Raw genomic sequence first — 13,719 nt, 5'->3', positions numbered from 1 at the left:
CAACTTGTAGAATAATTGCCTTTGTCCAAACATTTTGGAGCAGAGTCCACAGCCTCTGAAGGAGCTGTGGGTGTTTCTTGTATACTTTATAATGTATACCACTTGGGCCGGAGCTGATCCTGATCTGCCTCCGCTTCTTTTAAGGATCGACAGTTGATGTTAGACTTGTTTCCTGGTAATTCAGCTCTACTGACCTTTGGCTTGACATACAGGGATTGCCTTTTGAGGTCTCCTTCAGAAATGCTTCTACATCTCTAAAACCTCTCTTTCCTCTGCTTCTGGGTGCTTTCCGCCCTTCAAAGCCTGCTCATATGTTCTCAGAACTGACTTTTTAGGTCTTTGGTGCCTTCTCCTTTGTCGGCAGGAGCTCTGTTATACTGCTTAATGAAGCTCTTGATTTCTCCCCTCAGGTAATGCATCTCTCTTTCTCTTCTGCTTTTCAATCTAACATTTTGTCGAGGTCTTGGTCTAATTGCCATTCCTTCATTTGATTCAATCTCTCACTGGGTGAGATTGGTTCTCTGGGATGCTATTGGCAGTGTTGCCCCTCTCGAAGAATTGGCTGTGACGCAGGCGCTGAGAGACTTCCAATTCTGTGCAGTGCTTTCTGCCTGAAGTTCTGCATCTCACCAGGTGCTACCACTGTGGCTCCTTTCCCACAGCTGAACCTTATCTTTGTGGCTGGTCATTTCAATAGACATGTTGGGCAGCCCCTGGGTGTTTTCCATAGTTTACATTGAGAGCCATGGAATTCATTTCCAAAATGAAGAGGCAGCAACGCTACTGGAGTTCTGTGATGCAAAAATTTACCCAATGATTTGCAGCACCAACTTCACGACACCAGCCAGTCACCCGATAACCTACAAATCTGGTGACTACGCTAACCAGATTGACAACATTCTCGGCAAAAAACGAGATACATGGTTGCTCATAAATGCAAAGACCTTCCCTAGTGAAGAATGTACCCTCATTATAGGTTACCCGTTAGCAACATCAGACTTTAGGCTAGAAGGATTCCAAGAAGCAGACCCACTTGGAGAAGAAGGGTTTGGAAGCTTAAACCTTTTGATACCAACCCAGCTCTGGCTTTGTAGTACAAATGTCTTGTTTTCATAAATTTTGAATTAAGATCTTCCACCAAACCTTAGTCACAATTTATGTTCCTAACACCAGCTGAATGATGACTAAATTATTTTACTAAATTCTTTGTTGTATTTAAAGTAATTGAAAGAAACACAGAAGAGCATCCCAAAATAAGTGCAGTAACAAAAGGGTTAAGAATCCTTTAAATAGTCAGTTTTGGAGATGCCCCAGTTGAGAGATTTAATGATGAGGAGAAGCTACAGACATGTAACATAGAGGACAACTGGAAGTTCCTCAGCACAACTTGTGCCACAGACCAAATCTGTGGCTAGTGACAAGTTCTAATCAGACGTAGGGCAATGTGGTGGTGAAACAGTGTAGAAGACAACAAAGAAAGAGGCTTGGAAGAATGGTGATAGCAGAGAAGTGTATCAGGTAGACTGAAGGAAAGCTAGAAGATGGGAGGGGAGAAGCAGAAATAAAGTTTAGCAATGTTCTGTGGCTTGAGGTGTTTCAGATTGCAACGAATCAGAGAAAATTGTGATGTAGGAAGGAAGTGTGTTTGCATGGATGATGGCTCACTTGCAGTTTGTGATTCTGCAAGGGAGGAGGCTTGGAAGTGCCGCTATGAAAGGTTACTAAATGTAGAGAATGCATGGGAGGAGAGCCTGCTTAGCATGGATCCAAGAAGGGATCAGCTATCCAAATCGACAGTAACTTCGAAGGTAAAGCAATTAAGGACATGAAGATAGGGAAATCCCCCAACCATCAAGAATCACCGCTGAGATCCTTAAAATATCAAGCAGAGTGGGATATGACTTAGCCACAAGTATCGTTAATCAGGTTGTCCACGAAGGAGTCATACCCAACAACTGGTGTAGCAACATTATAATCAACTGCTACAAAGGTAAAGGTGACACCTTTGACAGAAATAATTAGGGGCATCAATTGATTAAAGTTTCAATTAATCAGGAAGGGAGTTAGTTTCGTTTTGTGCCAGGAAGAAGCACAACTGATGCTATTTTCCTGGTGAAACAACTGCAGAAGGTTTTGGTCAAAAATAAAATGGTCTGTAATTGGCTTTTGCTGACCTAAAGACTTTGATAGGGACCCCTGCTCCCTTATTTGGTGGGCAGTGTGGAAGTTAAGGATAAATGAGTGGTTGATGAAAGCTGTATAAGCCATGAACGGGGAAGCTGTCAGTAAAAAGTCGGCAATAAGTAGAGCAAGGAATTTAGCATACAGGTAGTTCACCAGGGATCAGTTCTCAGCCCCTTCTTGTTTATCATGGTCCTCTAGGCCATAATATAGTAATTTTAGACAGGCTCCCTTTGGGAGCTTTTCTACACTGATGACCTTGTTGTTATTGCTGAATCACTACCTGAACTAGAGAGGAAATTTAAGGTGTGGAAGCAAAGTCTTGAATCAAAAGGCCTTAGAGTTAATTTAGCAGAGACCAAAGTCCTAGCAAGTAGGAAAACAAACAAATCAGAGATGGCCCTACTCAATATGTAGAAAATGTGTTGGTAGAAACTCCATGCTGTGTACTCAGTGCAAGCAACGGACACATAAGAGGTGCAGTGGTATCACATGAAGTAGTCTTATAAGTGACTGATGTGCTGGTCCATTAAACACCAGGAATATACAGGAAATAGACTCCCTCAAATGTCAAAGGAGAGGTGAATGTTAACAGGCAGAAACATTAGCACGACGGACGAAATGCTTAGCGGTATTTCGTCTGGCGTTATGTTCTGAGTTCAAATTCCACCGAGGTCAACTTTGCCTTTCATCCTTTCGGGGTCAATAAATTAAGTACCAGTTACACACTGGGGTCGATGCAATCGACTTAATCTCTTTGTCTGTCTTGTGTGTAGCCCTTTGTGGGCAATAAAGAAATAAGATAATTTCCGTTACTTAGGTGACCAAGGTAGCAAATCCTGTTGATTTGTTGATCTTTTGGTGGGAACTCACTAAAATAACTTCAAGATTATCACAGCAGTTAATGAATCCCCATTTTGTCCAGGACATTGATCTAAAAGAAGCTGCCTAGAGACATGTATACCTTTCCCCAGCCACTTACCATATCTTGAATGTATTACTTCTCTAGGTATCAACACACCAAAGTTTCGATGCTGACTCCTCGGTAGAAGCCCACAAGATGATCCACCATCTTTTCAGCAACTTTGGTCACCTTTCTTAAATTCAACGCCTCATCTACATGCTGACATGTTAAGAAAATAAAATAAAGATACAGAAAAATATTTTTTCACACTCAGAAATGTCAAAGTATGGAATAAACTAAGTTTATTCCAGGAAATTGCTTGCTTCCCAGACTTCATTAACTCTTCTCCCCACAAAACTGTGCACTCTTCCCTCTTTGGGGCTCTTTTACTCTTCACCTTGTTCTTTTTTTCTATGTTTTCTTTCATTTATTTGGCTGTTTTTAGTTGAAGTGACCCCCAGTACTTTTTCTTTTTTGAACTCTGGTACTTATTCTATCGATCTCTCTTGCCAAACCACTAAGTTACAGAGGCATAAAAAATACACCAACGCCAGTTGTCAAGCAGTGGTGGGAGACAAACAGACACAAATATGTATACTTACAGGACAGGCTTCTTTTCAGCTTCCATCAACCAAATTCACTCAAGAGGTTTTGGTCAGCCTCAGGTCAGAGTAGAAGACATTTGCCTGAGGTGCCACGCAGTTGGACTGAACTCAGAATCATGCGGTTGGGGAACAAACTTCTTACCTCACGGCTACGTCTTCTCACCCCAGTCTGTCCCCTCTCACCCTTTCCCAACTGGCCGTGGTGCACCCGAGCACAGTATACTTTAAGCTAATCCTTATTCTAGAAGCAATTGTGGATCTGCTGGAAGCTGAATGTGTAGGACCAGCAGCTGATCAAAACACTACAATGGAAGTTGAAAGAAAGAGCGGTTACTTACTTCCTGTTTGCCATGCAAAGGTATTTCTGATTGGAACTAATCAAAATGGTTGAGAGAAAACAAAAAAACTGATAGCAAAGCCCACCTCAATGGTTCGTGACGATCCTCATTGCCAGAAAGCATCTGGCTCATCTCCAGGTCCTTTCACTCAATTACAGTCTGTGGAAAAATCAAGATACCAACTTCAAACAGACTTTTTTTGTTTTTTGTTGTTTTTAGTGACCTCAGAAAGAGAAAGCAAGAAAAACAGATTAAAAAAAAAAAACTGACAAGTTTGTAAGTTCAGATGATGCCAGGGGAAAATATTTACATAAGTAGATATCATTGTTTAGACATCAATGAAACTTGTCAGTGAAGGCAATCAAGCTTAGGTTGTTGATCTTGCCCAGAATTACAATGAAATAACTACACTAAAGTGAACGACACTAGTTCAACCCTTTAACTATATGAGTAGCATGTGTCAGATGACTCACAATGGACAGCAAGAAAAAGAGAAAAGTGTGTAATAAGAATTGAAAGGGATTTTTGTAAAATCCAGGCCTATATCTATAAAGCACTCAGTGTTAAACAAATTTGGTCAACTGTATCCAACAATCGGATACCAATAAATGCAAGTAGAATAAACATCTAAGACAATTCTTCTTGTATGACAAGTAAATTCAAATATAGTTTTTCAGAATTGAAAGAAATTTGGAGCGTATGACAAAAATACTTCTTAATATTCTTTTGATATGCATTCATCGACAAGAGATATTTTCTTAGTTCCCTTTCAACTCAACTAATTTTGAATTGCCTTGAAAACGTGTAAACATATATTTTCGGAAATATGAATTTCACTGGTATATTCAGTTCGTAAATATGTTCATAAAACAGAAACAATCATCAGTTTAGGGGACGGTGCAATCACCACCTAAAAATGGGACTTTCTCCATTCTTATGTATATGTATGGTGATGCAAACAGGTAAAATACAAATCAAAATATGACATATATATACATATATATACATATATATAAATTAGAAGAAAAACCACTTTTTATCAATTCTATAATGTAAATTTACATATTATAGAAAGGTTGAATATAAGATAAAACATATAACAATGATTAAGTAATTTGCAAAAAAGTAAATAAAACGTTATTGAATTGATAAAAGGTGGGGTTTTTTCTAATTTATATATATATATATTATATTTTATGAAACTTGATTTAGTATTTCTAAATTGAATTTTTCCCTGTAAGTTTGGAATAATATTCCCTCATATTACTATTATTATTATATATAATGTGTGTATATATATGTATATAAAGTGTGTATATATATATGTGTGTGTGTGTGTAGTCTTTAACTACCTGTTGGACAAACGAATAAACATATGTAAATAATATTTCTTCCTTCTTGGTGTTGATTCTTTGAGGTTCACTGGTGACTCCGACGCGAGAAGCTTAAAGTGTTACATCTCCACACTATATTTAGTGATGGGCTACATCATATCTGTTATCATATCTTTCATTCAGCCCACTACATATATAATGTGTGTATATGTGTATAAGACCTGGGATGAGGTGGTGAAGCATGACCTTCGAACATTGGGCCTCACCGAGGCAATGACTAGTGGCCGGGACCTTTGGAAATATGCTGTGCTTGAGAAGACTCGGCAATCCCAAGTGAGACCATAATCTCGTGGCCTATGCCAGGGGTGTAACCAGTCCACTTATGCATACCTTTCCTTCATTGGACACTAAACTCTTCTTGCAAAGACCTGTCAAGGCAAGTGAAATCAAATTCGATGACTGGCATCCGTGCTAGTGGAGCACTAAGAGCACCAACTGAGCGTGATCGTTGCCAGAACAACAAACTGGCTTCTGTGCTGGTGGCACGTAAAAAGCACCATTCAAGCGGGTTCGTTACCTGCGTCGCCTTACTGGCAGGTGAGAAAACATTCGAGCAAGGTCATTGCCAGTGCCACTGGACTGGCTCTTGTGCAGGTGGCACGTAAAAAGCACCATTTGAGCGTGGCCATTGCCAGTACTGCCTTACTGGCCCTCGTGCTGGTGGCATGTGAAAGCACCCACTAAACTTTCAGAGTGGTTGGCATTAGGAAGGGCATCCAGCTGTAGAAACTCTGCCAGATCAAGAATGAAGCCTGGTGCAGCCACCTGGTTTGCCAGTCCTCAGTCAAATCGTCCAACCCATGCTAGCATGGAAAGCGGACGTTAACGATGATATATATATATATATATACATACACATACATATACATATATATATATATACACATTTATATATATACGCACATATATGTTGCTAGCCTCGCCTGGCACCTGTGCTGGTGGCCCGTAAAAAGCACCCACTACACTCACGAAGTGGTTGGCGTTAGGAAGGGCATCCAGCTGTAGAAACTCTGCCAGATCAGACTGGAGCCTGGTGCAGCCTCCTGGCTTCCCAGACCCCGGTCGAACTGTCCAACCCATGCCAGCTTGGAAAGCGGATGTTAAACGATGATGATATGTATACACATCTATATACACACACATATATATAGATACATGCAAACATATATACATCTATATATAAATATACATATATACATATACATAAAGCAAGGAAGAAAATGGAGAAGATAATTAATTGACAAACATCAGCTAGATCTATTTATTAATTACTACATATATATATATGTATCTCAGAGTAAAAGGTAGACTGTATGACGCATGTGTATGAACAGCCATGCTACATGGCAGTGAAACATGGGCCATTACGCATGCTGAGGACATGCGTAAGCTCACAAGAAATGAAGCCAGTATGCTCCGATGGATGTGTAATGTCAGTATTCATACTCGGCAGAGTGTAAGTACCTTGAGAGAAAAGCTGGACCCAAGAAGCATCAGATGTGGTGTGCAAGAGAGACGTTTGCGCTGGTATGGACATGTGGTGAGAATGGATGGGGATAGCTGTGTGAAAAAGTGCCACACCCTAGCGGTTGAGGGAACCTGTGGAAGAGGTAGACCCAGGAAGACCTGGGACGAAGTGGTGAAGCATGACCTTCGAACTTTAGGCCTCACCGAGGCAATGACTAGTGACCGAGACCTTTGGAAATATGCTGTGCTTGAGAAGACCCAGCAAGCCAAATGAGACCATAACCGCGAGGCCTATGCCAGGGATGTAACCAGCCCACTTATGCGTACCTTTCCTTCTTTGGACACTAAAACTCTGCTTGCGAAGACCTGTTAAGGCAACTGAAAACAAAATCAAATTTGATGATTGGCATCCGTGCTAGCAGGGTGCAAAGAGCACCATACACGCGTGATCGTTTGCAGAGAGGCTAACTGGCTTCTGTGCCGGTGGCACGTAAAAGACACCATTCAAGCGTGATTGCTGCCAGTGTCGCCTTACTGGCACTTGTGCTGGTGGCATGTGTAAAAAGACTCGAGCGAGGTCATTGCCAGTACTGCCTGACTGGCCCCCATGCCGGTGGCACGTAAAAAGCACCCACTACACTCTCGGAGTGGTTGGCGTTAAGAAGGGCATCCAGCTGTAGAAACTCTGCCAGATCAAGATTGGAGCCTGGTGCAGCCATTTGGTTCGCCAGCCCTCAGTTAAAATCGTCCAACCCATGCTAGCATGGAAAGCGGACGTTAAACGATGATGATGATGTATGTATGTATAAATACGATTCTGTTCTGGGTGTGTGTATATGTATATATATATGAACATGTTCTTTTATTTTATCTTATATATACACGTGTATGTATATAGGTGTGTATGCATGTGTATATATGGATAAACTATGTCTGTGTGTGTTGGGTGTGAATATATGTATATGTATGTGTATATATATAAACACCTATTTTCATTCCACAATTACCAAATATTCATATGCTTTTTGTAAATTTCAATATTTTAATAACTCTCGTATATTTTAATACTTTTCGTATATTGCAATATTTTACCAACTCTTCGTATATATTATACAGTGTGTAGTGTGTTATATTATATTTATATATTATATGTTATACATTGTAGATTACATCTTATAATCTGTTGTGGTGCACCTGAGCACTGTATACAATAATTTCATTATTATTTTTTAAACCAGATATTTATCTTAAAAGCTTCGTTATGTTAATATTCAAATGCTGAAATAAAATATGGAGAGCACTTCGTATATTTTAATGTTTAAATTGTTTACACGCTTACCTCCGTTCAGCTATATTTCATAAAAATGAAAATTTTTTAAAGTTTAGCTAATTACTTTCTCAGGTAGAAATTGCATCTCAGGTGCTTTCACCACAGAAGAACAGATTTCAAGGCGTACGGCTCTGTTTATTATCTCCCTTAGTATTTAAGGCCCCTTAGACAATTCATTCCTTGAATATATTCTGAAATTTGTTTTCTATTTTATTGATAACTTTAAGAGACCCAAACACCGCCGTTGTTTTTAAATATTAGCTGACCAATTAAGGATTGGCATTAGCCTTACCCTACTCATCATAATTAAAATTTTTCTTAATAAATAATAACATCACAATTTATACCCAAATTATTTCTTCATTGATAAAATTACGAATTGATTTCCCCATCTATGTTTGTTCCTTCTTGAGCCATGCCTGGCTCATAAGGGCCGGTTTCCCGGTTTCCTTGGCGTATAGGTTCCCCACCTGGACGGGACGCCTGTCCGTCGCAGGTGAGCTGCAAGATGCAGGAGGAAAGAGTGAGAGAAAGTTGTGGCGAAAGAGTCAGCAGAAGTTCGACATTACTTTTTGCCAGAGCTGCGTGGAACTTTGGTGTTTTCGCTCATAAACACACACATCGGCCGGTCTGAGATTCGAACCCGCGAGTCCGCTGCTCTAACCACAAGGCCATGTGCCTCCACCCAACTATGTTTACATTAACTTAATTTTATTGCTGTTCTATTGCATGGTTTTTAATCTCCAACTAATAATACCCATTAACCCGACCCTATTATATCCCCCATTAGATTCAAATAAGATGTGGTCTCACAACCTCTGGATATTATCTTGGAATTTTCATTTTACCATTTTTATATTAATTCTCTAAACGATTTTACTTGTTTAAATTTTACCATCACGGACTCTCAGACGTTACGATGTGTCAACATTGGCCCGTTGCAGGCCCGAAGTGGAAAAGCTGGAAGAGTAGAGTTATCCATTTATTGCAATTAATAAATACGTCGAGCACGTTTGTCAATTAAATATATATATATATACATATACATACGTATATATATAAATAGATATATGCATACATATATATATATAGATAGATATAAATATAAACATAATATATATATACATATATATATAAATATATGCATAATATATATATATATATATAACCATACCATATAGAAAAAAAAATTAACTATACGATAAAACATTACCTGTAATTATGTAAAGTACAAAAATAATAAATAAACAGTAAATAATTGGTAAAAATACTACAGGTGTGTCTTGGCTATTATTTTCAAACTAATAATAGTAAAATCAATTCAATTTAAATATAGTCACTCAACATGTATATATATATATATATGTACATGTATATGTGTATATACACATATATATATATAAACATACATAAATATACACACACATATACATATATACACACACACACATATATATATACACATACATATATATATATATACATATGTGAGGGAGAAGGCAGACAAAGAAGCCTAGGTTATGAAAAACATTAAGTCAAACCCGAAGGCCTTCTTTCATTATGCGAAAGAAACAGCTTCAATACGGAATGGAATTCATCGACATTAGTGAAGACGATGTCCTACTAGCCATAGATGAAGGGGAAACAAACTTAATTGCTGGTCCTCATGGTTTCCCAGCAATCCTTCTCAAATCGTGTAATCGTGCCCTGGCAAAACCCTCCAGATTCTCTTCCAGAGCTTTCTTACAAATGGCAAACTGCCAAGCAAGCTGAAGGAGGGAATAATATGCCCAATCCATAAAGGGGGAAGTAGAGCAGATGCCAAAAACTATAGGCCTATCTCTCTGGCTTCACACATCAGCAAAGTCATGGAATGGATAGTCAGAGGGAAACTAATCGCATTCCTTGAGGAAAATAACTTGCTGAGTGATACCCAGCATGGTTTTCGACCAGGTATGAGCTGCCTGACCCAGCTCTTACAACATTATGACTGGGTGTTGAGGCAGTTACTCAACAAATCAAATGTGGACGTAATCTGCCTTGATTTTGCAAAAGCTTTTGACAAGGTGGATCATGGTATGATATGGCATTGGGTAATGTCTCTTGATTAGTATTGATCTGAATTCAAGGAGTCTTCGTTCAAGTATTGGTGTCCATCGATTTTTATGTGTTTAGGGTGGCATGAGTTGAATAATAGGTATTGCTTTGAATCTATGGGTCTATAGATGTGGTTATTGACTATTTTAATTAGGATGTCAAGAAAAGGGAGTTGTTTATTACTGTGTTCCATGGTGAATTATTAAGCATTATTTTGAAATCAAAATTTTTGCTGCGTCTTATAACCTTTTCAATAGTCATTGACTCTGACTGTTATCCGAGCAGTGTTCTTTTTGTTTGTGTGTGTGTGTGTCCATACATATGTATGTATTCTGTATATTCATGCTTGAGTGATTATGTGTGTGTACCCCTGTGGCCTTGTGTGAAGTGAAGCTTGTACATGGTCATGTGTGTCAGTCTGCATTTGCCTATATATCTATATCTATACGTGGTGGTGGTTGTCTACTCCTTATGCAGAGTTGGACCACCTCATCTACCTACACCATAGAACCATCAGAGCATTTTAAACAGATGTTTTGAAAAGACAGCCACATAGATTGCATATCTGATTAGGACGACAAAGAGCTGCAGAGAAGTTCGGATCTATGTGGATCTCAAAATGTCTTTTGAGGTATCCGTTAGATTTGCAAACCTTCTGCCATACATTGCATTGGAACATGTGCACAGACATATAGGCAGAATAGTTGGTGGAGGTTTGTTTTCTATAGGCTTGCAAATGAGATTTGGAGCCCAGCAAAAGAAAGGCAGGGTCTGTCACAAACTGTGCACACAAAAAGGTCAGTGTGTTTCACCTTCTGGATCATGACATTCTTCCTTAGATCTCTTTTGAGTCTTACATGCGTTATCCTGGCATATATATATACACTTACATATATATATATATAAACATATACTTATATATACATGCATATATATACCTATACATATACACATACATATATATACATACACACATATATTCTTTCTTTGTTTCAGTCACCTGACTGCGGCCATGCTGGAGCACCACCTTTAGTCAAACAAATGAAGCCCAAGACTGATTCCTTGTAAGCTGAGTACTTATTCTATCAGTCACTTTTGCCAAACCACTAAGTTACAGGGACATAAACACATCATTGGTTGTCAAGCGATGGTGGTGGTGGGGGCAGACACAGATATGACAAGCTTCTTTCAGTTTCCGTCTACCAAATTCACTCACAAGGCTCAGGTAGGCCCGAGGTTTCAGTAGAAGACAATTGCCCAAGGTGCTATGCTGTGCGACTAAATGCGGACCCATGTGGTTGGTAAGCAAGCTACTTACCACACAGCCGCTCTTGTGCCTATATTACATATATACACACACATTCAACCTAAGCATGACAATGTTAATAACCTGAAATTAGGCAGCCTTTGGAATAAAGCATTAGAGAAGTACAGAGCTTACGAAATGAAAGAAACTACAAAAAAGCGGGAATTGCATAATCCCCATCTCTTTTCCTGCTATAGAATCCAGGGCTCAGAGTTGTGTGCTTGTGTATCACCTCATAGCTTTCTCAGGGATTCAAAAATGCAGAGCACTTCATCTTGGAGGTCGTAACAGCAAGAAGCTGATTGTGTAATTTGCAATCCCTCATTTCTTCTTTTGTGTAAGTTTTGGGAGGTGGTTTAGCCATTAGATCAAAAGCCACTGCTTTTCAACCACATCCGATCCCCACATCTTCAGGTGGCCATCCTGGACCATATTCATCCAATACATCCTTCCTTTGGACATAACTGTCGGGTGTGATTTCAGAGTAATTTGACAGTTATTACTTAGAGACAAAACAAGGCCACATCAATGCCCCTTCGTTAATTAAGTCGTTCACACAATATTAATACTGAATATCATCATTATGTTCATTATTACGCGTTCTCACAGATTTTACTTTGATATTTTATTAATTATTCATTAATATTTTGTTTGTTAATTAGCCCTTAATTTTAAACTTTTGTCATTGCCATTATTCTGTGTCACTGGTCCAAGACACTAATTAATGTGGACTAATTAATAGACAAACCTCACCATTGTAAATTAAAGAGATGGTATTTATCTGCTCCTAATAATAAAGCAAGGTTTCAAATTAACACAAAAAAGAGATTTCTGAGAAATACAACAATAAAGAAACAGAAAGTCAAAACTTAATGGCTCGAGAATACTATTTTTTTTATTATTTTGGGACCAAAAGCATTTGATTACAACAGATATATTTATGGTTCTCCTACATAATAATAATAATAATAATAATAAAAAAGAACAGAAAACTTTAAAATAAAACAAAACTACATTTTGTTCCAATTGTTCATGAAATTGTTCAAATAAAATCAAATTGATGTTTTCAAATGTGAACCATAAGACTTGCTATGATGATGGGAATGTAATGGGGGGACGAAGAGATGGAGGGGCGAGGAGGGGGGGGGGCAAAGAGCCCAGCAGGACATACTTCCAAGGATCAGCAGACTGTGTTGTTGGTGCCAAGATATTAGGGTACAGATTCCTTTTCTTCTCTTGTTTTAGCCTTAAAGACATACAAACACACACACACACACAGCTCAACCATTTGTTCATAAAAACAATCTGGAAATATGCACTGAAGAGAGGTTATGTGTGTTGCTGTTTAGGAGAGAGAGAAAGAGCAAAAAACTCAGCTATGGAGGGGGGGGGGGTCAACGGCCAAATACAAACATAAAAACGTGGGGAGATGAAAGAGAAGAAAAATCAAAGAGGAGTGGAAGGAAGGGTGGGGTGGTAAGAAAAGAAAAAAAGAACAAAACGAAGCAGCCCTATATTTCTTAACACACAGAAATCTTTATGTAATGTGAATGCAATCATTTGTAATGGCTTGAAATATTTACACCAATTTATCAGTAATTAGAGCCAGTTGCAACATCTGATCCAGAGACCATTCCACCAGCACCAAAAATAACAAGTTGGTTAAATGCAAACACAACGATTTAAAATTCATCATTTAAGTGCAGTATTTGCATGCATGCACACACATGCACATATACTACTATTTCATTAAAATGCAACAGTTGGGACTTAATGCAAACAATATGATTTGAAAGAGAAAAATGCAAGAATGTTTTCTCTTCCAGAAATTGAACTCTGCCAGTCAGCTTCACAGGGCAAGAGAGTTAGCAATCACATTATTTGTACTGTTTACATTTGCTAATCAAATCTGAGAAGGTGTGTATATGTATGAAACAGGGGCACTAATAAAAGAAGGACTGAGTATGTTTTAGCCAGTAACTTTTCGATTTTGCTGAAGTCTTGAGGATCCATCTGGAAAAATGTTCGTCAGAGGCAAAAAAGAAAGAAAAGAAAAATCCCCCCCTCCCACAAGAAAGAAAAAGGATAAAACTATGA

The sequence above is a fragment of the Octopus sinensis genome, linkage group LG22 (assembly GCF_006345805.1).
Source record: "Octopus sinensis linkage group LG22, ASM634580v1, whole genome shotgun sequence".
NCBI lineage: Eukaryota > Metazoa > Mollusca > Cephalopoda > Octopoda > Octopodidae > Octopus > Octopus sinensis.
This window is presented reverse-complemented; position numbering follows the sequence as displayed.